At 40.0% G+C, this 26,363-nt stretch overlaps 1 non-coding gene and 2 pseudogenes across 1 annotated transcript; 2 read left to right on the top strand and 1 right to left on the bottom strand.

Moving 5' to 3' along the window:
* Positions 1–4,788: 4,788 nt before the first annotated feature.
* LOC117620440 lies at positions 4,789–4,894 on the top strand. The gene has a single exon (XR_004584777.1). It is a non-coding gene; the product is annotated as a small nucleolar RNA R71 (small nucleolar RNA).
* A 2,291-nt stretch (positions 4,895–7,185) lies between these two features.
* Positions 7,186–15,051, bottom strand: LOC117617327 (annotated as a pseudogene).
* A 119-nt stretch (positions 15,052–15,170) lies between these two features.
* Positions 15,171–16,725, top strand: LOC117617326 (annotated as a pseudogene).
* The last annotated feature ends 9,638 nt before the right edge of the window (positions 16,726–26,363 follow it).

Raw genomic sequence — 26,363 nt, 5'->3', positions numbered from 1 at the left:
GCTATTTTAAGTCTGTAGCTAGACTTTGCAGAAGCCTGATGGTCAAATCACTGGTTCCTTCAGAGTCAAAGACTCGGCTGCAATGTCAAAGGGTGTCTCCATGTAGGGTTTCAGCCTATGACCATTCACCTTGAACATGTTGCCTTTATCTTCATTAGTGATTTGAACTGCTCCATGAGGAAAAACTTGAGTCACTAGGTAGGGTCCAGTCCAACGAGATTTTAATTTCCCTGGAAACAACTTGAGCCTTGAACTAAATAACAGAACCTTTTGCCCTGGCTGAAATTCCTTCCGTAAAATTTGACTGTCATGAAATGCCTTGGTTCTTTCCTTGTAGATGCGAGAACTATCATAAGCACCTTGACGAATTTCCTCTAGCTCATTTAACTGCAAGCTGAGTCATATGCAAAATTTAACTCTTTAATGGCCCAGTAAGCTTTATGCTCCAGCTCCATAGGTAGATGACTGACTTTCCCATAAACAAGTCGGAATGGTGACATCCTAATAGGAGTCTTATAAGCTGTCCTGTATTCCCACAAAGCATCATTTAGTTTGAAACTCCAATCCTTGCGTGTAGAGCTCACTGTTTTCTCCAAAATACGTTTTATTTCTCTGTTTGAAACTTCAACTTGACCAGATGTCTGTGGGTGGTATGGTGTAGCGACGCGATGATTAATCCCATATTTTGCCAGTAGGTTAGCAAATGGTTTATTAATAAAATGCTTCCCCCCATCACTAAGAATAACACGCGGAATTCCAAAACGTGGAAACATAACCCCCTGGAGGAACTTCAGGACCACTGATCCTTGATTAGTTTGTGCGGCAATGGCCTCGACCCACTTTGAGACATATTCCACAGCCACTAAAATATATTGGTGCCCGTTAGAAGATGGGAATGGTCCCATGAAATCAATACCCCAAACATCAAATAGTTCAACAATTAAGATACTTTGCTGGGGCATTTCATTCCTTCTGGATTGATTGCCGACCCTTTGACACCTATCACATGCCTTGCACCAATTCTGTGAATCTCTAAAAAGTGTTGGCCAAAATAACCCACTCTGTAGGATTTTCTCTGCTGTCCTTTTCTGCCCAAAATGTCCTCCACAAGCGTAGTGATGAGCAAACTTTAAAACACTTTCCTGTTCAGCCACCGAAATACACCTGCGAATAATCTGGTATGCACAATACTTGTATAAGTACGGTTCATCCCAGAAATAGTGCTTTACATCAGATAAAAACTTCTTTTTCTGCTGGTAGGAAAAATCTGGATGCACCACACCCTTAGCCAAATAATTGACAATATCTGCAAACCAAGGTGTGTCAATTTTGATAGCAAATAGCTGTTCATCTGGGAAACTTTCACTCAATGGTAGAGAATCTGCCTCTGTAGCTGCTGGAATAATTAATCTAGATAAATGATCAGCCACAACATTCTCACTGCCCTTCTTGTCTTGAATCTCTAAGTCAAATTCTTGAAGTAAAAGAACCCAACGAATCAATCTAGGCTTTGCATCCTTCTTAGACAACAAGTATTTTAGTGCAGCATGATCCTTATAGACAATTATTTTAGCCCCAACCAAATAAGACCGAAATTTCTCTAGTGCGAACACAACTGCCAACAATTCCTTCTCTGTAGTTGCATAGTTAAGTTGTGCATCATTGAGAGTACGACTTGCATAATAGATGACATGGGGAAGCTTATCTTTTCGCTGCCCTAAAACTGCCCCGACAGCATAATCTGACGCATCACACATTAGTTCAAATGGTAAATCCCAATTCGGTGCAGCAATGATGGGTGCCGAAGTTAGGAGTGCTTTCAACTTGTTGAATGCTTCTAAACAGGCCTTATCAAAATTAAATGGTGCATCCTTAGCCAATAAAGTGCACAAAGGTCGACTAATCTTGGAGAAATCCTTGATGAACCGACGATAAAAACCTGCGTGTCCTAAGAAGGACCTCACACCTTTTACTGATGTAGGAGGTGGCAGCTTTGCAATAACGTCAATCTTTGCTTTGTCAACCTCAATGCCTTTGCTAGAAATTGAATGACCCAAGACAATTCCCTGTTCAACCATGAAATGACACTTTTCCCAGTTTAGCACTAAATTCGTCTCTTGACATCTCTGAAGAACTAATGATAAATTCTGTAAGCACTGATCATATGAATCCCCAAAAACAGAAAAATCATCCATAAAAACTTCCACAATATTTTCGACCAAGCCAGAAAAAATACTCATCATACAACGTTGAAACGTAGCAGGTGCATTGCATAATCCAAACGGCATCCTCCGATAAGCATAAGTACCGAATGGACAAGTGAAAGTAGTCTTCTCTTGATCCTCTGGTGCGATTGGAATCTGATTATATCCAGAATACCCATCAAGAAAACAGGAAAAAGCCCACCCAGCCAACCTTTCTAACATTTGGTCAATAAAAGGCAATGGAAAATGGTCTTTTCTCGTCCCTGTGTTAAGCTTCCGGTAATCTACACACATTCTCCAACCCGTAGTCAATCGTGTAGGAACTAACTCATTATTATCATTTTTCACCACTGTAATACCGGTTCATTTAGGCACAACTTGAGTCGGGCTAACCCATTTACTGTTAGAAATAGGATAAATCATACCGGCATCAAGTAATTTCATAACCTCTGTTCTGACCACCTCTTTCATAATTGGGTTAAGGCGGCGTTGAGCATCAACTGTTGGCTTCACGTCGTCTTCCATTAATATTCTGTGCATACATAGGGCTGGGCTGATTCCCTTGATGTCCGCAATTGTCCATCCCAATGCATCTTGATATTTTCTCAACACACGAAGCAATTTATCTTCCTCTGTCAGTGTTAAATCTGCTGCAATTATAACTGGCAACGTCTCTGCAGCTCCTAAATATGCATATTTAAGATGTTTTGGTAAAGGCTTCAGCTCCAATTTTGGCGGCTGTTGTCTAGATGGTTTAAGGGGCTGTTTGGGCTCCCCTAAACTCTCGTACACATTCCTAAATTTTGGCAACACTGTGGGCAGATTGTTCAATGCGTGAATGTACTCAAGAACACCTTCATCTTCAAAATCTGTCTCAAGTTCCCCCTGTAAAACATGCAGCAACTGATATGTTTTTGAATTAGCATAAAATCCGTCCTGCACCATCCTATCTACCATGTCAATACGCATACAATCTTGGTGCTCAGCAGGACGTTTTGCTGCCTCAAACAAATTAAACACCACAGATTGGTCCTGAACCCGTAAAGTCAATGTTCCAGCTTCCACATCAATTAAGGTCCTAGCTGTTGCCATAAACGGCCTCCCCAAAATAATAGGTGTTTGAAGGTCTTCATCCATGTCTAAAACCACAAAATCTGCCGGTAGATAAAGATTATCAACCTTAATAATTATATCTTCAATAACACCTCTTGGATAAGTGATTGAACGGTCAGCTAGTTGAAGTATAATTGATGTAGGCTTTAAATCTCCTTGCCCCAATCGCTGGAAAACAGAAAAAGGCATCAAATTAATACTTGCACCCAAATCAATTAAAGCACTTTTAAAATTAGAATTTCCAATAGTGCAAGAAATATTAAAACTCCCTGGATCTTTTTTCTTAGGTGGTAGTTTGTGTAGCAAAACTGTGCTGCACTGTTCTGTCAAAATAACTTTGTCCAAATCTGAAAGCTTCTTTTTGCTGCTGCAAACTTCCTTCAAAAATTTGGCATATGATGGAATTTTCTTGATTGCATCCAGTAATGGAATGTTGATTTGAACCTTGGATAATGTCTGCATAAAGTCCTTGAGTTGTTGATCTTTTGCTTTTGGCTTCAAACGTTCTGGATATGGAATAGGGGCCTCATGAACACGCTCAGGAACTTGTTTTGGAACAGTTTCTAGATCTGCCAAATTATGTCTTTCTGCAGGTTCGGCAGATTCTGCTGCTGCAAAATTTTCTGTATTATCCTTCACTGTTTGCTGCTCCTTTTCAATGCTATTTTCACGATTGTCATAGCTTTTTCCACATCGTAAAGTCCGAACAACGTTGCAATCTTCACGTCCATTTGGATTAGGAATTGTTTGACTAGGAAATTTGCCCTTTTCTCTATTTGAAATCTGTGTAGCTAGCTGTCCAAATTGTTGCTCCAAACTTTTAATTGATGCTTCAACATTTTGAAATCTTTGATTGTTGCCCTCGATGAATGATTGAGTTGTTGCTGCCAGTTTAGCAAGTTGATCTTCCAGAGATGGTTTGGGGGGAACAAAAGGTTTTTGTGCATGCTGGAATGGTTTGGCATTAGTCTGATTGCCACCCCATTTGAAATTAGGGTGATCCCTCCATCCAGGATTGTAATGAGTTGCATATGCATCATTCCTAGGCCTTTGATAGCTGTTCATCATATTGACATGTTGTTCAACAAGCTCTGGGTAAGAGCCTCTATGTGGGCAGCCCATTATGTCATGTGTAGCCATACTGCATATGGTGCAAACTGTTGATGTAGGTGGCTGCTGTGTAGAACTTGCTATATGTTGTAGAAGCATATCAAACTTTGCATCAATTTTCTTATCCATTTTTTCCATTTGTGCAGACATGTTGGGAGAACCTACTGATAACTCAAAAATGCCCATTTTCTGTGAATGTTCTGCTGCCCATTGCTGAGATTCTGTAGCCATCATATCAAACAGTTCAAATGCCTCTCTTGCAGATTTATTTGACAATGATCCTCCAGTTGATGCATTCACATGGCTCTTAGATGTAGGATTAAGCCCATCAAAGAAAATATTCATTTGTGTATCTGAATCAATTTTAACATGTGGACACTTTATGTACATCTCTGTATATCTCTCCCACGCTTCATGAAACTCTTCATTAGGCTTCGTGTAAATGTCAAAATCTCCCTCTTGAAATTCAATGTCTTGGATGCTGGATAATATTTGTTCAGGAATTTTGTGTGTAACTGCTGCCAAGTAGTAATGCTATTAGAGGGTAGAGTGAATAACCAAGTTTCTGCCTTGTCCTTCAAAGTGAAAGGGAAAAGACGTAACTTAATAGCCTCAGCAGAAAAACCCCTAATCAAAATATTTTTGCAACCCACAATAAATTTTGCAATATGTATGTTTGCATCTTCATTAGGCAGCCCCCGAAAAGTAGGTAGAATTTCAAGCATATGGTGCCTGATCTCGAACGAATCACCCTCTTCTTGTTCAGGATACACAATGCAATTGGGAACATCAGTGGCACGGGCTTCCAATGACTGCCTGAGTGGTCTACCTGCCGCAGGTAATTCTAACGCCATGTTACCCTCGTTTGCAAAAAAAGAATTTAAGTAAAAACAAATTCCAAATGACTACTTAAAATAAAAGGTCAAGAAAGATGATTATGAATTTGGTTGATTCTAAAAACAAATATTAAAACAAGAACAAATATGATTGAAGGAAAAAGTTTTGAATATCAATTTATAAAAGCACTAGGGTTTCACCATCACCTAGCAATCCTATGAACTTTTACCAATTACTTATGATTTGCACATGCCACTTTGAAGGTTAGGTTTTCCTAATGTATATTCTACTTGGAACCTCCAACACAGAACATATATCCAACATGCAACCCGTCCGGACGTTCGGATCAAATCTGAACATGAAAGACTCATTAAGTTTTATGAAAACCCTTTGAAAAACCATGCAACCCTTAAGACGTGGTGTTCATCTTAAGTGAAATTACAATTATTAATCACAAGAAGCTAGCATCAATTTCAGGGAACCTTCCGACCAAAATTGCATCCAATTACTTTTCTAAAGATCCTAATGGTGATCAGGCATTAAGACAATTAGATAGTTTAAAACAGTGATTAACAATTCAAGTAGGCATGCACTCATCATAAGCAATTAAATAAAAATCACATATTCATGCTAAGGTTCAAGGCTTCACCCTAGCAAAAGAAATTTAGTTACGCATACTCATAATTGAAATCCAAGAAAATATCATTAAGAAGAAAAGAACGAAAACACCTGAAAGTTGTGAAAACCCAAAACCCTAGCAATTGCTCTCCACAATGCAAAGTTCAAAAGGGAAAAAGAAGTCCTTAATTCCTTGTGAGAAAGAGCTTAAATACCCCTTAAAACCTAGCTGCCAATGTACAGCTTTTCCATCCCCACAAGGAAACTAATTAAAATAAAATAAAACTAGGAAATAAAGTCCAAATTGGAATAGGAGAATCTGCCCAAAATCTGCCCAGCCACGTTTTTGCCCCAAATCTCCTCCAAATCTGGCCCAAGATAGCTTGTTTTAAAGATAAAAATGTTCTGAACACTTCTCTAGAAGGCCACGAACCCATCCGAGGTCATCTTGTGCTCCAAAAACGCAATAAAAGCCCAACACGTCACTATTCCAGCACCGCGCACTGCTCCTTTATTTTATTGCCAGAAAATAACCGCTTGGAAGAAAACTCTGAAATTTTGATATGATCAAGCTAAGTGACTCAAGAACGTCCTCCAACTGGAATTACTCCAAAATTCCTCCATTTGATTATGTTTTGCTCCAGAGAGAGTCGAAAGTCCTATATTGGAAATATAATTCAAAGTATCAAAATTCTTCCAAAATATTAACCAAAATATACTAAGAATGAGGTTAAATATATAATATAAAATATGTCCATCAATATGCCAACAGTGGTTTTCACAGCACGGCCATGGAAGCACTGCAGGTTTTGAGTATGCGCATGATATGTGAAGAAGATGGCAGCTTTCCAGAAAAGGCAGAATTTGAGGATGACTTCATTGCTGAAGACTTGGAAGCTGAATCACGAATAGTACAGCTTTTTAAAGATTCTGTGGAGAACCTTGCTGTTATTTCATGGTCACCTAATCAAAGCCCATGGTCCAGAATGTTGGAATGTTAACCTGCAGCTGCTTTTCTTGAAGCTGAAGTCACCAAGCTCTATTACTATCATTTATGTTTATTTCATTTTTGAGATGTAATTAGAACCATTGGATCATAGTCCAAGTGGATTCTCTAGCTTAGTTTTGCGATGACAAGTGTAAATACCTCATAGGGTGACAGCTGCATTCTGTTAGAGAAGAATCTCTTCTCTCTACTCACTACTGAGTGCTCTATGTAAGCAAAGAGAGTGTGACAGAATACAAGCATTCATTCATTCTTCTCTTCTTTCTCTTCCTTCTCTGAATATTGCTCATCTTTTCTCTAACAATATACAAACAAACCATAGAATTCTAACACAGATGCCAATTTAGGACAATTTGAAATATGCAGTTCCTGTAAGGAGATGAGGCGACCCATCCCTTGATCTGGTAGTGATACCAAATTAGGACAACCTTTAATTTCAAGCTTCTCAAGTAATGTGAGGTTTCCAATCCCTTCTTCTGGCACATATTCTATATCCTTAACGCCCCTAATCATCAGACGTTTTAATTTGTAAGAGGGAACAAAGGAGGAGGGAAGGACCTTCCAGCTGCTTTTCTCTAACCACAGTTCATCAAGATTTGGGTACAGCGGCATGGAAGTTAGGTTAGGACAACCATATATAGACAAAAAAGAAAGACAAGGAAATGAAGAAGCTGAAGCTGAAGCTGTTTCATTCCTCCACCATCCCTTGAGATTAGGGCATGTGCTTAGATAAAGAATCTCTAAGGAGGGAAAGAAGGTCGTCGATGGAGAAGCAGCTGACATCATCATCGTCTCATCACTGGCAAAGTCTTTAACCATGTCTTCTGCTGATATGTGCTCCAAATTCCTTAACTCGTTAAGATCAAGACTCTTAAGAAAAGGTAAATGATCCAACGGTGGAAGATGTTGGCATCTATCACAGTCAGACAATGTGAGATTAACAATATTTGTGAGAGAATGAAACCAACTCGCAAACCTCGCACCCGGGTATCCGTTCACCACTAACTCTTTTAGACTCGAATGGGGCTGCAGCGCTTCCATTACATCACGCTCCTCCGCATCATTATTTTCTCTTTCAATGTGCATCCAATATAAAGCCAACGAATAGAGATGTCGTTTCTCCTTCAAAACTGCACAATCATCATTCAATTCTGACACCATATCTTGCTCGCACCTCAAATTTTTGATTTTCAACTCTCCTCTTAAATCCTTCAGCTTTTCCAACTCATTGAGCCCTGCACTGTCCCTTAACATGGATTTGTTTTCACTCAAAACAAATGTATTCAAAGTACAAATATGAGTCAATTCACCCAATCCACGAGGAATCCAAGCCAAGTTGTCACAATTTGCCAAAATGAGATGCCTCAAGTTGATCAATTTCTTAATATCTCTAGGCAATTCCACAAGAAACCGACAACAATTGAGATCTAGTGTTTCCAAATTTTGAAGTTTCACTATCCAATTTGGAAGTCTCTTAATGGGATTTCCACTAAGATCAAGATATCTTAAATGTATCATTTTCCTAAGACATTTTGGCAATTTCATAACTCCCAATTTTTTCAAACTCAACATACGCAATGACTTAAAATTTGAAGCAATTATAGCACAAAATGACGCACGGAATGACATCCCCCCCTCCTTTTGGCTTAGGAAAAGAAAAGTCCTTAGCTTATTTGATTCCAGCAGGGATGTTGGTATTTTCCATTCCAACGAATCAACATTAAAATTGAAAGATACATGAAGAAGACGTCTTGCATCAAAATCAGTCTTATTGCGATCTATTATTGTGCTTCCCTCCCCTGCCACTTTAACAGCAAGTTCATTCATGAGATCATGCATTTTACAGCTTTTTATTATACCAAACTCATCTTTTTCTTCTTCTTGGAAAAAAGATCTCCAAACTAGTTCGTTATAATATTCATAACCAACATCTTCCAAGCACTCATTTGGATTTGAAGACTTAACGAACCCTTGTGCCACCCACAGCTTAATTAAATTCTCTACGGGAATCTCATAATCAGGCGGGAACAAACTACAATAAGCAAAACAATGTTCAAACGTGATGGGAGAACATCATAACTCAGCTGATGTTGAGAATCAAAGATTACCCTTCAGTTTAGGGATTGTATAATAGAATAGGAATGTTATATTATTTGATTTCCCGTATATATTCTTTCCTAGCTAGTTAGCTTACTTGTAGGGGAAACCTACGGAATGTATTATATAAACATACATCAACGATCAATAAGAATTATTTCTGGTTAAATATCTTTTCATACCTATTTTACATGGTATCAGAGCGGAGGAAACTCTAGCTCTTGGCTCTAGCCGCACTTGTCAAATAGTCACCTTTCAACCTTAATTTTCATCCTTTCCTTGACGCTGCCACCATGACCAAAGACCAAGAATCCGCTGCATCGGGAAGCAAAAACGATGCTTCCGATCCCTTTTTCATTCACCATTCTGATAATCCTGGAATGGTTCTTGTTTCCAAATCCTTAATGGAAACAATTATGCGACATGGTGCCGCTCTATGCGCATCTCCCTAAGCGCGAAGAACAAATTGGGGTTCGTGAATGGGACAATCAAAGCCCCTTCGGAGAAAACTAATCCTGAGACTTTTGAGGTTTGGCAGCGTTGCAACGACATGGTTTTATCTTGGCTGCTCAATTTGATAGAACCAGATATTGCAGAAAGCGTGTTATACTCCTCCACCGCACAAGAGATTTGGGAGGACCTTAAAGAACGTTTTTCCCAACTTAACGCTCCCCGTATTTTCGAGATACAACGCACCATAGCTTCCCTCTCACAGGAGCAGATGTCTGTTGCTGTTTATTACACCAAGATGAAGAGTCTGTGGGACGAGCTGTCTTCTTACAGCGACGTCCCAGCTTGCTCTTGGGGTGCCATGAAGAAGCATGTCGAACAGGAGGAACGAAACTCGTTGATGCAGTTCCTTATGGGGCTTAATGAGTCCCACAGCGCCATCCGAGGCCAAATACTTCTTATGCAGCCTCTCCCTAAGGTTCGCAAGGCTTATTCTTTGATCACCCAAGAAGAAAAGCAGCGTGACTTAGGTTCCAGCCAAGCAATCACCGAACCAGCAGCTATGGCAGTTCGAAACAATCATCGTTCAAATTCTTCTGGGCGCAAACCTCTTCACTGCAGCCATTGCGATCAGGATCACCATACAGTGGACAAGTGCTACAAGCTACATGGCTATCCCCCTGGACACAGGCTTCACAAATCCGGGAAAGGTAAAGGGAAAGGTAGCAGCAGTTCCGCCAATAATGTGGCATCCAATGGTCCATCCTTGCAGGAGATTCACACAGCTATGCCATCTTTATCCGAGGATCAATGTAAGAAAATTCATGCGATGATGAGTGACAACACTAATCCCTCCCACATTGCACCACAAGCCAATACCGCCTCAGCTTCTTCAGGTATTTCCGAATTGTTACCCAATTTACATTGGATAATTGATAGTGGAGCAACTCATCATATTACATCAGATTCGAAATTCCTTACCAAGAGGATGAACACTTCCTCTATGTTGCCGGTCACTATGCCTAGTGGAGAAACAGCGCCAATTGCATCTACTGGGACTCTTCCTTTGAACTCATATTTTTATTTACGAGATGTGCTATGTGTGCCTACATTTAAAGTTAATCTGATGTCCATAAGTCGACTTACGAAAGGATTACAATGCTCAGTAATTTTCTTTCCCACTTGGTGTATTTTACAGGATTTGAAGACGAGGACGATGATTGGTTTGGGTAAGGAGCGTGATGGGCTCTACTACCTTGTGGCGTTGGCGTCTGACAGAACACCATCCACCATCCAATCTTCCTGTCACCTGGTTACAACTCCTGGAGATTTATGGCATCGCCGTTTAGGGCATATTTCATCCTCTCGTTTACAATTTTTAGCAAAACATTTGAATTGTTCGTTTTCTTTCCATAATGTTTGTGATGCTTGCCATTTTTCTAAACAAACTCGCCTTCCTTTTGGCATCAGTTCAATTTCAACTTCAAGACCTTTTTCCCTTATTCATTGTGATATTTGGGGACCTCACAAAGTTCCTTCCCTTTCTGGGGGTCGTTATTTTTTAACTATAGTGGATGATTATTCTCGCTTTACCTGGGTTTTCCTTATGCATCATAAGCATGAAACACAAGGGATTCTAAAATCCTTTTTTTCCATGGTTCAGACCCAATTCACTGCTACAATCCAAGCAATTAGGGTCGATAATGGGGGTGAATTTTCTTCATTGCGAGATTTTTTTAAAGAACAAGGCACCATTTATCAACATTCTTGCATCTACACACCCCAACAAAATGGTGTTGTCGAACGTAAGCACCGTCATATTCTTGAGACCGCACGTGCTTTGCGATTTCAAGCACACTTGCCTCTCCGTCTTTGGGGGGAATGCATTCTCACTGCCGTTCATTTGATTAATCGATTTCCCACTTTAGTTCTTTCCAAACAAACCCCTTTTGAACGTTTATATCACAAAATCCCATCATATTCACATTTAAGAGTATTTGGTTGCCTTGCATATGCTACTATAGTCCACCCTACCAAAAAGTTTGATTCTCGAGCAGTTAAATCCATTTTTATTGGGTACCCACTTGGCCAAAAGGCATATAAACTCTATGATTTGTCCACTAAAAAAATATTCACTAGCCGAGATGTTTTATTTCAGGAAGATGTCTTCCCTTTTTCTACTCCAACGGCTGGTCCCACCACCATCTCAAACACTAGCCTTCCTTTACCCATTTCAGCCCATGACTCATCTCCACCACAAACTTCCAATCTAGCTCCTGAGCCCACGGAGCACACTTTGCCTATTAGTCCAATGAGTTCCACTCCTTTTGCGCCTCCTTCTGCAGATCTTCCTCTTCCAGCACCAGATCCTCTTGCCATCCAATCCTCTCTTCCTCCTATTGCACCACCTTCACCGGCACCACCCGTTCCACCCACTCGCCAATCTGAACGTCACAAGGTTCCGAATGTGCGCCTCCAAGACTATGTTTGCTCTCAAGTAACGCTACCCAACGATGCCCAATCAGAGTCTTCGTCTTCACATCGCACCTCAGGTACTCGTTATCCCTTGAGCAACTTTATTTCTTATCACAGATATACACCAGCACATCTTGCTTTCATTACTCACATCAGTCACAGTGTGGAGCCACGTTCCTTCTCTGAGGCCAATTCTGATCCTACCTGGCAGCAAGCCATGCGCTCTGAACTTCAAGCTTTAGAGTCCAATCATACATGGACTCTTACTCCTCTTCCTCCTGGTAAGCACCCTATTGGTTGTCGGTGGGTCTACAAGATCAAACATCATTCTGATGGATCTATTGAACGGTACAAAGCTCGGTTAGTCGCCAAGGGTTATACACAGACAGAGGGTGTTGATTTTCATGATACTTTTTCTCCTACCGCCAAGATGGTTACTGTTCGCAGCCTTCTTGCACTTGCTGCTGCTTCATCTTGGCCCCTTCATCAACTAGATGTCCATAATGCCTTCCTTCATGGGGATCTCCATGAAGAGATTTATATGACACCACCGCCTGGTCTTCAGCGACAGGGGGAGAATTTGGTATGTCGCCTCCACAAGTCTTTATATGGCCTAAAGCAAGCTTCTCGTCAGTGGTTTGCCAAATTTTCTGAAGCTATTCAAGCTGTTGGTTTTACTCAGTCCAAAGCAGACTATTCCTTATTCACGTGCAAAAGAGGAAAGTCATTCATTGCTCTCTTGATTTATGTTGACGATATATTGATCACAGGAAATAACTTGGGTGCCATTAATTCTCTTAAACGTTTTCTTCATACCCGCTTCCGCATTAAGGATCTCGGTGACCTTAAATTCTTTTTGGGTATTGAAGTTTCGCGTTCAAAGAAAGGCATTAGCATCTCTCAGAGGAAATACACCATTGACATCCTTAAAGATAGTGGTTTTCTTGGGGTACGACCTGTCTTATTTCCCATGGAACAAAATTTGAAATTATCTGACACAGGTGAATTGCTTAAAGATCCAGCCAAGTACAGGAGGTTAGTGGGTCGTTTGATTTACTTGACCATCACGAGACCAGACATTACATATGCAGTGCATGTGCTCAGTAGATTTATGCATGAGCCACGTAAACCTCATATGGAGGCGGCGTTGCGCATCTTGAAGTACCTCAAAAACACTCCAGGACAAGGTTTATTTTTTCCAGCTCAAAATGACTTAAAATTGCGAGCTTATTGTGATTCTGACTGGGGAGGTTGTCCAACCACCAGAAGATCTATCACTGGATATTGTGTTTTTCTCGGAAACTCCTTGATTTCTTGGAGATCAAAAAGACAGAAAACTGTTTCACTTTCTTCAGCAGAAGCAGAATACAGAGCTATGATTGGTGCTTGTTGTGAACTGACTTGGTTGCGTAGTTTGTTACGAGATCTTCAGTTGCCACATCGGAAGGCAGCGATACTTCATTGCGACAACCAAGCTGCGTTACATATAGCAGCAAATCCTGTTTTCCATGAGCGAACACGACACATTGAAATGGATTGTCATTTTATTAGAGACAAAATCCAAGATGGTTCTGTAACGACAAAGCATGTTGCTTCTTCCCAACAAATAGCAGACATCTTCACCAAAGCATTGGGCAAAGATGATTTCGCTCGTATGTCACGCAAGTTGGGAGTTCTTGACATCCACTCTCCAACTTGAGGGGGAGTGTTGAGAATCAAAGATTACCCTTCAGTTTAGGGATTGTATAATAGAATAGGAATGTTATATTATTTGATTTCCCGTATATATTCTTTCCTAGCTAGTTAGCTTACTTGTAGGGGAAACCTACGGAATGTATTATATAAACATACATCAACGATCAATAAGAATTATTTCTGGTTAAATATCTTTTCATACCTATTTTACAGCTGAAGCGTTGGTATAATATCATCTTCTTCTTGACTTATTGTTGAAAGCTTGTTACTTTTGAAAGCCAACCACTCAGTTTCTTGATGTTTCGAGTACAACATCCGTCCTATGGTCCTCATAGCAAGAGGAACCCCCTGACATTTTCTAGTAATCTCCTCCCCAATGGCCTTAATTGTTGAACTCTCTGGCTCTTTTCCCTCTTTGAACGCCATTTTCTTAAATAAAAACCAGGACTGCTCTTCATTCAAGCCCCTTAAGTTATATAGTTCAGCTGTATCTGCTATATTTGCAACGTTTTTACTACGAGTAGTTATTAGAATTCTACTTCCTACTGCACCACCCACCAACAAGTCTTTCAAGCTAAGCCATTTGTTACGATTCTCATTCCACACATCGTCTAACACAAGGAGGTATCTCTTCCCATCGATCTTCTTCCTAAGCTCATTTTGCAACTGATCCATGTCAAGGTTATCCGCTTTTAGGATTTTCCTAACAAGTATATCCAACTGAAATGAATTAGAGACACATGTCCACATTTTCGGCTCAAAATGCTTTTGAACCTCTTCATCGTTGAATACGAGTTGGGCAAGTGCAGTTTTTCCCATTCCTCCAAATCCCGCAATGGAAATGGTGGACACATTCTCTGTATTCTCTGTAGGGATGGGATGCAACAGAAGTTGAATAATTGCGCTTTTATCTTCATCTCTCCCTATTATATTATCCTCGCGGACAAATGAGTGAGTGACCCTCTCTCTTCTTACAAATTCTACATCTTCACGATTCCTTTCTAATTGACAAAATGTTCTATTCGAGGCAATCTCATGAAGTCTCTTGTTAAGATCTTTTATCTTATGACCCATTTTCAGCCCAAAAACAAGGTGATTTGAGCTAGAGAAGAAGATGCGTACCTGCTTTGACACTTTATTATTTCCAGGCACCATTTGTCTCCACTGAGCTTCGGTGTTAAACTCATCGAGCACGTCATCAGCTTCATAAACTGCATCTTCTACGCGTTGGAGCCACTCTTTGACTGCTTCATTGCTGGCTTGCTTTTGCTCAGCATCAAGAAGAACAGCTCGGAGTTGGGAAACTAGAAGCTTAAGCTTTTGGAGCTCATCGTTGACACCCCAAACCAATCCAATCTCTTCAAAAGCGCGGGAGCCTAACCTTTCAATGATTCCTTGTGCAATGTTGAAGAGGACTCCTTCTGCCATTGGAGAAAGGAAACGAGTATTCACCTGGAGAAAGGAAAAGAGTATTCTTGCCGAAAGTTGTGGTTTGTTAGAGTAATTTGCTGTGGAACAGCAAGTGGAGCAAGAGTATTAACAATTGGACAAAGGAAAAAGGAAACATGCATCAAATCACGTGGGAAAGCTTTGAATATTTGGTGTGGAACAGCCAGTGGAGCAAGTTGAAGAGGAAATGCCGAAATGTCATCTTTGACTGGTTTTGTCATTATTTGAATGGAGGAGGCCAATTGGTTGGTGACATGTGTGATAGCCGTTGGTGTTGTCTACTTTGAGAAATAAACAATTCTTTCTTTCTCCTTGTTTATTGCTTCCAAGTGACTCGGTTTTGGTTTCATGGCAATTCCAACAGATGCCAGCTATCTACTTTTTATATTAAATTACTAATACTATACAATATCATGTAACGTAATGGTTTTCAAATCAATTATTATCTTCTATAGGCATATCAATTATTATTTTTATTTTTATTTTTATTTATAGTGTGTGGACGGCTTTTCATGTGAATGCAAAGACAATAGAGTTGAAGCGATATATGATTAGGTGCCATGCAATAATTTGTCAGCCGTCCACACACTGGCGGTCATGTAGTTGAGTGAAATATTCTTTAGTCATGCACGTCAAGCCAATTACAATTTTATTATGCAGGCAGAAGGCCGTAGCGTAAAGAGGAATCCAAAGACAATTTATTTATTTATTCAAAGCCCTCTTATGATCGTACGGCTATTGTTGATCCATATGGGTTGGAGGCCATCTTCTTGAAGAATTGGTGGAATCGAATTTCTTGACAAGGCTTGCTTCTTCTTGGTCCTAGTTAAAATAATGGACATTCAACGATCGTGGTCAGGGCCACTTTTTTGGTGGACTTGACCCAAATGGAGGGCATCAAGAATTGGATTATTGCTTTATGCAATAAGGGAAATGAGCCGCATCCGGTACATTTATCCCCATATGTTATGTCCCAACATGTGCAATTTCTGTGGGTTTGTTTGGTCAAAATCCAAGAAAATTATCTTAATCACAACATTTGGTGTAGTGAAGATCCGAATTATTTTGGGTTTATTGGGGGTGGGTTAACCCTTATGGATCATCCAGTACCGCCTAAATAAGTTGGTAATTGCGTCGGGTTTGGCCGGTCGATGGCGGTGAGGAAGGACTTGTTGGGGGAAAATTGAATTGTTGTTGCGGCAAGGGCAATTGGAAATACTGTTAAGAAGCTAAACAAGGTAATTTTGGGAGGGGCAGAGAAGTGGATACAGAGTGGGAGGTCATGTTCCGGTCGGAGCTTTATGTTACGGTTTTCCGGTCACTTAAGGTGGATCTGTATGAGACAGATTTTGGATGGGGAAGGCCCAAAACTGATAGAGGATATTGCAAAAGGTATTCCCCCCTAATTGATCTGACAGTTAGTTTTGAAGGGATGTGATTACCGATTTTGAGGTGGGGCTCACTTATTTTTTCATTCCTGATTGCAAGTAAACGCAGGGAAAGTCGGGAATGAAAATCATTCAATTTCCTCCCATATCTATTACTGATATGTAAACATGCCCTGAGAGTACAGGCATATTGGGTGGGATTGAGGTTGGCTTGGTCCTACCAAAGCCTCAAATGGAGGCTTTTACAACTTTTCTCATCGACGGACTCGATGCTTTTTCTTGACTTCATCTTTGTATTGTAGGTGTGTGTATATAATTATTTAGACTCTTTTTCTTTTCTTTTAATTTGTCAATTTATGGTTATTGGGGCGCGAGGTGAACTACTAAAATAGGGCCAATGAATTTAATTTAATTTTTTCTTTTCACGCAATGTTCTCTGTCAGCATGATGAATATTGTCTTGTTTTCACTATTTTCAGCGAATAATTTATTTTTACATTAGTGCTCTGCAATGTTTTTTTTCTCTCCCAAACTCACGTTAACATGTTGAGTGTATGTTTTAACGGACTTCCTCCTTTTCTCAGTGAGCGTGTTTTATCCAGCATTTTTTTTAGAACTCCTTACTGGTTTGAGCTTTCTTTGTAGTTTCAATTGCCACAACAAAGATATATGTCGAAATATATTATTAACATAGGTTCACTTGGTCAATAGAGAATGATCTTTAGTGGTAAGCAATCGGAAGATGGTTGAACTCTTGCATATTATAACATCCAAAAGAAGTCAACGCTTCACCTGGTTTGATATCGATCTCACTTTCTTCACGGGTAATTTGGAATTGCGTTTTAATTCCAAAGTTTCTTTAATACAAACTATTGGAACTACTGTTTTTATAAAGACGAGAGACTAAGTTGGACAATATTTGGAAGTAAGGTAGTTGATTGAAACCACAAAGCTCAAACCAGGAAGAAACACACTCGCGAGAGGAGAGGAAGCCTGTCAAAAACCTCAACGATGTAAACGTGAATTTTGGAAGGAAAAGACAAAACCTCATTTAAAGTTTGATGACGTGTCATGTGTTAAGTGGTTATATTGTTTGAGTGATTTAAATTTAACGAAATGCGGGACCTAAATGCAGAGCCTCATGGTCCCATATTACATATATGTTTTATGTGTTATCTATTTTAATATAAGTACTAGTTTTAAGGAAGTTGGGTTCAAAATCGAATTTAGGATCTCAGATACAGAGATAAATGCTCTTAATTACCTGTCATCTATATAATTGAATAAATGAAACACCATCGCATGATTTGAGAGCAAATTCTACTCCATTTCCCCCATTAGGTCAATAGTACCACCGACCTCACCTGCATGGTCTCACTTGTCAGCTAAGAAGAACAAAGATTTACGCAGAAGGCAATTGTGGGAAGAAAATATCTGAGTGGGTGAACGTTGGCTTTCAAAATTGGAAATCAAAACAAATTCTAGCAGTTGGTTTTCTGCTTTTGTGACACCACAACGTGGCCACCCCATAAATCCAGCTCTTGACCCATGTTCTCTCTCCACTGTGTGGCCCCACTCCCCTTCCCCAAATATCACTATATATTTGGGGAAGCAAGCAATTAGCCCAACTCTCTTCTTCATTTGTTCTCTCTAGCTAAAACTAAAAGATTTTTTTTTTTTCTTCATTCAAATTAAATCTTTGATTTGCAATAGCACATTTGAGCAGCAGTGTGATGAAGATGAAGGCCTTGGTCTTTGCCTTTGCCGTGGTGGCTTTCTTTGCGGCTATGTCTTCGGCCCAAGATTTTGATGCTGCGCCCGCTCCCACGCCAGCTCAAGACAAAGGAGCAGCTCACTCTGTGGTGGCCTCAGGACCTATGATTCTCTGCCTCCCGTTTTTCGGTGATAACAGAGATCGAGAATCAAAAGAACAAACAAACATTCACACACAAATCCAACACCACAGTTTTTCGTGGTTCACTCATAATTGAGCTACGTCCACGAGGTTGCTAGGGTTTTTCACTAATTGAATAAGAAGATTACAAGTACAAGAGCACTCTAAGTCTTTTCCAATCTGGTTCGAAATAGGAAACAAAACAAAAAAAAAACAAACAAAAAATAAATTTAAAAACACGAAATCAGAACGGAGGAACGTTGCTTGACACTGCAGCACAAGATACCACACTTGGGATACTGAAGCTCTCTCAACTGCTGAAGTGCCCCACAAGACTGGAGCACACTTCGAACCACACTCTTCCGGCACTCTTCAATTTTCCAGCACTCTTACAAGGTCCCTGTTCCACAAAAGCTATTATCAACTTAATAGAACTAGAATGAAGTTTATGCAAGTGTAGGATATAACCAAGCACAGAAAATGATAATGCAAGCAAACCAGACACAAGAATATAATATGTGAAACAAAAATCACTTGCACATCATATAGAATGGAACATTATCTATCTGTTTGTGTATATAAGCCTAAATGTAGTAGCTCAAGGGTCGAGTCAATCTTATGATCAATACCCAAGTGCATTAACAGGGAACACATATTTGAATGATGGCTATTGGCTTTCTTCACTCCATCTATTTCTTCTCTCCACTGCATATGTATGGAAGTCACTAGATCGAAAGTAACCAAATGTTAGTACCATATGAACAATTTACAATAGTGTTTAACCACTCAGAAAACCCAAGCCCCAAATATACCCAAGCTCACACACTCAAGAATATAAAGGGGATACAAATTGAGTACAATTTAGAGAGGGAAAAATAACCAACAGTAGCAACAAAAACTTAGTTGCCCAAACTATTATTTTTCTCTCTCCCAACTTCTTTCTTCTCTCATCAACTCTCGGTGCTTTCCGCTCTTTCATTTTTCCCAAATGCATGTTCCCTTTTATAAGCCAAACATTTGCTCTTCAACCACCCAACGGCAAAAGCAAAACACACAAGTCAAAAGGTAAAAGTAAGCCATCAATGCTAGCCATTAATTTGTCTCCAATTTGTCTGCTAGCCGAAAGCACCGAAAGCAGTTTTGCTTTTGACTATTTTTGAGCCAATCAAGCCGAAAGCAGTTTTGCTTTTGACTATTTTTGAGCCAATCATCAACAATCTCCACCTTGGCTCAAAACCTCGAAGCAACACTCTCAATGGTCGTCTCCCAATCCCCCATGGGGCAATCAACAAACTTTACAAATGCCAATTAAGTCTAAGCAATGCTTAAACTTGAGCAACGAAACTGGCTTTGTCAACATATCCGCAGGATTCTCAGCGGTCCCAATCTTCTGAAGAAGAATATTTCCCTCGTCAATAATCTCACGAACAAAATGGAACCTCACGTCAATGTGTTTTGTACGTGCATGATGAACTTGATTCTTTGCTAAATAAATAGCACTCTGACTGTCACAATGAACATCCACATGGTCTTGTTGGCCCCCCAAGTCATCAAGCAACCCTTGAAGCCAGATGGCTTCCTTTATAGCTTCTGTTACTGCCATGTATTCTGCCTCAGTAGTCGACAAAGCAACTGTAGATTGCAGAATCGACCTCCAACTCACTGGACCTCCAGCAATAGTGAATACAAAACCTGTAGTGGACCTACGCTTGTCCAAATCACCTGCGTAATCAGAATCCACATATCCAACAACACATTGACCAGTAACTTTATCATGCTGAAACAATAAACCAACATCCACAGTACCCAGAATATACCGTAGAATCCATTTCACAGCTTGCCAATGCCCTTTTCCTGGATTATGCATATATCTACTGACAATACTAACAGCTTGTGAAATATCAGGCCTCGTACACACCATAGCATACATCAAACTACCAACAGCACTTGCATATGGAATTTGAGCCATGTAATGACTCTCTTCACCAGTTTTAGGAGACATAGAAGCACTAAGTTTGAAATGAGGGGCAAGAGGTGTACTAACCGTTTTGAATTTTCATTCATCCCGAAACGCTGTAGTACCTTCTTCAAATACTGCTTTTGACACAGACTAATCTTGCCCTTCGCTCTATCTCTTTCAATTTCCATACCCAGTATCTTCCGAGCTTCTCCTAAGTCCTTCATCTCAAATTCATTACTCAGTTGAGTCTTCAACCTTTCAATCTCCACTTTGCTTTTACATGCTATAAGCATATCATCAACATATAAAAGCAGATAGATGAAGGTTCCATCTTGTAGTTTGCGAAAGTATACACAATGGTCATAATGACTTCTTGTGTACTTCTGCCCGATCATAAACCGATCAAATCGCTTATACCATTGTCTTGGAGACTGCTTCAAGCCGTACAATGATTTTTGCAATTTGCAAACCCAATTTTCTTTTCCAGCAACCTTAAAACCTTCTGGCTGAGACATATAAATTTCTTCCTCCAAATCACCATGTAAGAATGCAGTCTTGACATCAAGTTGAGCCAACTCAAGGTCAAACTGTGCAACCAAAGCCAACAAAATACGAATAGAGGAATGTTTTACTACAGGAGAAAATACCTCATTGTAGTCAATGCCTTCCTTCTGAGCATATCCTTTAGCTACTAATCTGGCTTTGAATCTCACATTGTCCTTTCCCAAAGATTCCATCTTCTTGGCATAAACCCATTTGCAACCAATTGCTTTCTTCCCCTTTGGTAACTGAACCAGCTCCCAAGTCTCATTTTTATGAAGAGACTTCATCTCCTCATCCATAGATTTCTTCCACTCCACGCTCTCTGAACTTCTGACAGCTTCTTTGTAGGCGGATGGAATATCATCTTCAATAACGGGAAGTGCATATGCCACAATATCAGTAAATCGAACAGGCTTTCGAATCTCCCTTCTCGATCTTCTGATTGCAATAGAATCTTGTTGCTGTGGAGGCTCTTGGGTAGGTGCCTCCTCTTCATCATCCTCGTCCTCTTCATCAGAATCAACTGTAGGACTAGTGTCTGTAGTATCAGACCTTACTGGAACAACTGGAGTTTTCAGTAACTCCACCTGCTTTGAACTACTCATGGTCTTAGTTGCTTCAATTTCACCTTCATGCTTGTTATGATTTACCATAGCAGCCTCATCAAAAGTCACATCTCTGCTTACAACAATTTTCTTCTCATCTGGACACCAAAGTCGGTATCCCTTCACGCCATTGCTAAATCCCATAAATAGAGCCTTCTTTGCTCTTGGATCTAACTTGCTTTCCCTGACATGATAGTAAGCAGGACAACCAAATATGTGTAAATACTTGTAATCAGTACAAGGTTTACCAGACCATACCTCCATGGGCGTTTTGCCCTCATTCGCAGCAGCAGGCAACCGATTAATGAGATGGCTTGCATAAGTAATCGCCTCAGCCCAAAACGCCTTGCCTAAACCAGCATTAGACAACATACACCGAACTTTCTCAAGCAAAGTACGGTTCATGCGCTCTGCCACCCCATTCTGTTGCGGTGTCTCCCTAACCGTGAAGTGCCTCACAATACCCTCATCTTGACAAACTTTCAAGAAAGGATCAGACTTATATTCACCACCATTGTCTGATCTGAGAGTCTTGATCTTTCGACCGCTTTGCGTTTCAATCATCTTTTTTCACTTCAGGAATATCTTCAAGACTTCATCTTTACGCTTCATGGTGTACACCCATATTCTTCTAGAGAAGTCATCAACAAAGGAGACAAAATAATGGCTACCTCCCCAAGATGCATTCTTGGAAGGTCCCCAAACATCAGTGTGAACATAATCTAGAATGCCTTTAGTGTGGTGAATAGCAGTGCCAAATTTCACTCTAGTTTGCTTACCCAGCACACAGTGTTCACAGAATTCCAATTTGCATGCCTTTGCACCTTTCAATAAGCCTTGCTTCACCAATCCTTGCAACGCTTTTTCACCAGCATGCCCAAGACGCATATGCCATAACCTTGTGGTGTCTGTGCTATCTGCGTCAGCAGCTTCGGTGACAGCTGCTCCACCAATAACTGTACTACCCTGCAAGAAATACAAGTTATTTCGTCTTGTACCTTTCATCACCACCAGTGCCCCATGCACAGCTTTAAGAACTCCACCCTCCATGGTGATCTTGAGACCCTTGGATTCCAAAGCGCCCAATGAGATGAGATTCTTCTTCATATCCGGTACATACCGGACATCACTCAATTCTCTGACTGTTCCATCATGCATCTTCAAACAGATTTTGCCTATCCCTTGTGTTTTGCAGGCATTATTATTGCCCATCAAAACAACTCCACCATCCAGCTCCTCGAAGCTAGAAAACCATTCCCGAATGGGACACATATGATAGGTGCAACCTGAATCCAAAATCCACTCAGTTGAGTGACCATCAGCAGATGAACTAGCCAAAGCAAACTCGAAATCTTCATCTCCAGATTTTGCAACATTTGCTTTAGAACCCACTTTCTCCTTCTCCTTGTTCTTCAATTTGGGGCAGTCTTTCTTCCAATGACCCTTTTGGCGACAAAAGGCACATTCATCTTTAGCAGGAAACTTCCCTCGTGACTTTGAACGAGATTTTCCCCGCTTCCCAGATTTTCTTTCCTCTGTTCGACCCCTTGCAACGAGTGCCTCGGTTTGTGAATTTTGAGTCTTCTGTTCCTTTTTACGACACTCATGATTCACCAATGCCGCAGACACCTCATCCAGTTTCACCTCGGATTTTCCATACAACAAAGTAGTTGTCAAATGATCATAATCATCAGGCAATGAATTTAACAAACATAGTGCCTTATCCTCGTCGGGAATTATCACATCAAGGTTTGCTAAATCAGCAAGTATTTTATTATAATCATTGAGGTGTTCATGCATAGAAATACCTGAACGATATTGAAATCGGAAGAGTCGTTTCTTCAAGAAGAGCCGATTTTCTGCGCTCTTGGTCATATACTTCTCCTCCAATTTCATCCATAACTTCTTAGCAGAAGTTTCCTTCATATACGGGTATTTCAACTCCTTATCAAGGAACGATCGAATAGTGGCACAAGCATGGAGATTAATTCGAGTCCACTGCTTGTCATCAATATCTTCTGGTTTATCCTCCAGAACCATATCCAACTCTTGTTGATACAACACATCCATAACTTCACATTGCCACATACCAAAATTATTGGAGCCATTAAATTTATCAACCTCTAACCTTGTACTGGCAATTGGATGTCTATTGGATGTAGGTGCCGACGAAGACGATGTCGATTCCTTCTCCTTTAAAATTTCAACTTTTTCTCCAGCCATCAAATCTGCCCGGCACTATTCACTGCTACTGTAGCACAGCACTATTCACGGGAGCACTGTAGCACCGACACTATTCACGTGCACTATTCACCCGTCACTGTAGCACCGACAGATTTTTCACTCCCACGAAACCCCAGTCGAAAAACTGGAGCTCTGATACCACTTGTTGTGCGGAAGCGTCAACCAACTGCGAGTGAAAAATAAATAACAACAGGCAGGAGAAAAATTGAACAAAATAATCAACAAGAACAACACCAAGATTTATACTGGTTCGGCAATTGCCTACATCCAGTTTGGAGACGACGGAGTATTCCACTATAATCAATGAGAGAATACAATAGTGTTTAACCACTCAGAAAACCCAAGCCCCAAATATACCCAAGCTCACACACTCAAGAATATAAAGGGGATACAAATTGAGTACAATTTAGAGAGGAAAAATAACCAACAGTAGCAACAAAAACTTAGTTGCCCAAACTATTATTTTTCTCTCTCCCAACTTCTTTCTTCTCTCATCAACTCTCGGTGCTTTCCGCTCTTCCATTTTTCCCAAATGCATGTTCCCTTTTATAAGCCAAACATTTGCTCTTCAATCACCCAACGGCAAAAGCAAAACACACAAGTCAAAAGGTAAAAGTAAGCCATCAATGCTAGCCATTAATTTGTCTCCAATTTGTCTGCTAGCCGAAAGCAGTTTTGCTTTTGACTATTTTTGAGCCAATCATCAACATTGATTTCTTTAGAAAAGGACTAAGAAACATAGATGTACAAACCCGAAAAATCTGCCCTCTTTGTTTTTGCTTTTCTGTGTGAAGGAATGGTATCCAATTTTGAACTGGCTTAAAACGGTGAGGCGGCGCATCCGTTCGGGCAGTGATGCTAAACTCTGAATTGAAAGCCATCGAGGTTATGTGAGGTTGTCTGTCTCTTCTGGAAGGTAATGCCAAACTAAAGGAATACTCAATTTCCAATTGATACAGAATAGAACCTAGTGTTACTCTTTGACATCTTCAATTCCAAGATGACAAAGCACTACTCTCTCTACCCAGCCATCTCGCTACACTGCATGTTCAAGAACCAATGAAAACTCTCATTTAAGCATTCAAAGTATAAACCAGCACAGGAAATGATAATGCATGCAAAGAAGACAGAAGGATTTGATGTGGTAAATGAGTATCGAAGACCACATTCAACAGAAAGAGTATGTCCTACCAACAATGTACATAACCAAAGAAAAAAAAGAACACAATTAACTTCATTCCTGGTATATTAATCTGAATTTCATTCAAAAATATCAGCCATCAGCTTTGTGAAGAAGCAACATGACTGCTTTTCATAGCATTAAATGGCCAACAAATCTTGCAGAAATGGCAATGACTGTCGTCGATGATGGTAAAAACTAAGAAGGTGGGTACGAGAAGTTTCTCAGACGGTGAGGTTAACACCAATTAACGTTACTTCTTTCTGTTGTAGTTGCTGCCCAGATGTCATTATCTCATTCATCTGTACTACTACGTGGCAACACATGGTACTACGGTATTATTGTATAATTTCTCCAGAAGTGGAGAGGAAGACATTATGTTTTATATATATGAGTATTTAATAAGTAACAAATAAAAAATAAAAAATATACTATTTGTTTGTAAGTGTCGTGCTATTTTTTTTTAACTATAATATGTATTTTCATATTTTTTTAATTACGCTTTGGCAGATCCATAATTGAAAGCTCATGGAGTAATGTGAGGTTGCCTATCAATCTGAATTTAATTCATTAATATAAGCCATCACAAACGACATCAATTTCAAAACCTATAAGGAAATTTGAGAGTTACAATTACCTAAATTCATCACATCTACAATTGAGTCACTTGTATGATCAAAGTCAGGATGCCTAATCAGTTTCTTCTTTTAATCACTGCATATCGATGAAAGAAAAATAAGAAACAAACCGAATGTTATTATCATGTCAACATACCAACAACAAAACAATGTTAGGATCAAGGGCTCATCATCTAATACATACATACCCCTTTGTTGGTGACCTGCTGTTGCACAATCACAAGAGTTTTTAGTGCACTGACCCAACCCTTAAAGATCATAAAATGGACCTGAAAAAGAAGAAAATGAACAAGCTGAGGTTGGTTGCCATTTGAATGAAAATGTGAATGCAAAAGAAAGAAATTAGTTAGAAAAACGCACCAGGCTATAGACCAATGTGAAAGTCTGGAATGTGAGCAATCTTGGACCAGTCTTCACCTGTTTCTCTCTGGCATCTTTGCTTTAAGATGGGGCAACGCTTAATTCTCAAATTTTTTAATGAGGCGAGGCAACGAAACCCTTCTGGGAGTGATGCCAAATTTGTTGGAGGAATGATCAGGCAATGCCAAAAGTGAGGGCAATCTCGATGGAGAAATTAGACAAACTGAAGTGATTTGAGGTTGCCCATCCTTCTTAAGATAAATGATACAACTCTTCCCAAACTTTTTCGGGCAACTCTACTTTAACAAGATACAAAGACTCTTAAGTTTAAAAAATTAAAATGATCCAACGGTGGAAGTGATGTTGGGAGCCAATTCAGACAATTTGAGATTAACAATATTTGGGAGAGAATGAAACCAACTCGCAAACCCCGCACCCATATAGTCCTTCAGGGTTAACTCTTTTAGACTTGAATGGGGCTGCAGCGCTTCCATTGAC

The sequence above is a fragment of the Prunus dulcis genome, chromosome 2, assembly GCF_902201215.1.
Source record: "Prunus dulcis chromosome 2, ALMONDv2, whole genome shotgun sequence".
Classification (NCBI taxonomy): Eukaryota; Viridiplantae; Streptophyta; class Magnoliopsida; order Rosales; family Rosaceae; genus Prunus; species Prunus dulcis.
Note: the sequence above shows the minus strand (reverse complement) of the source record. Positions and strands in the feature narration are given on the sequence as shown.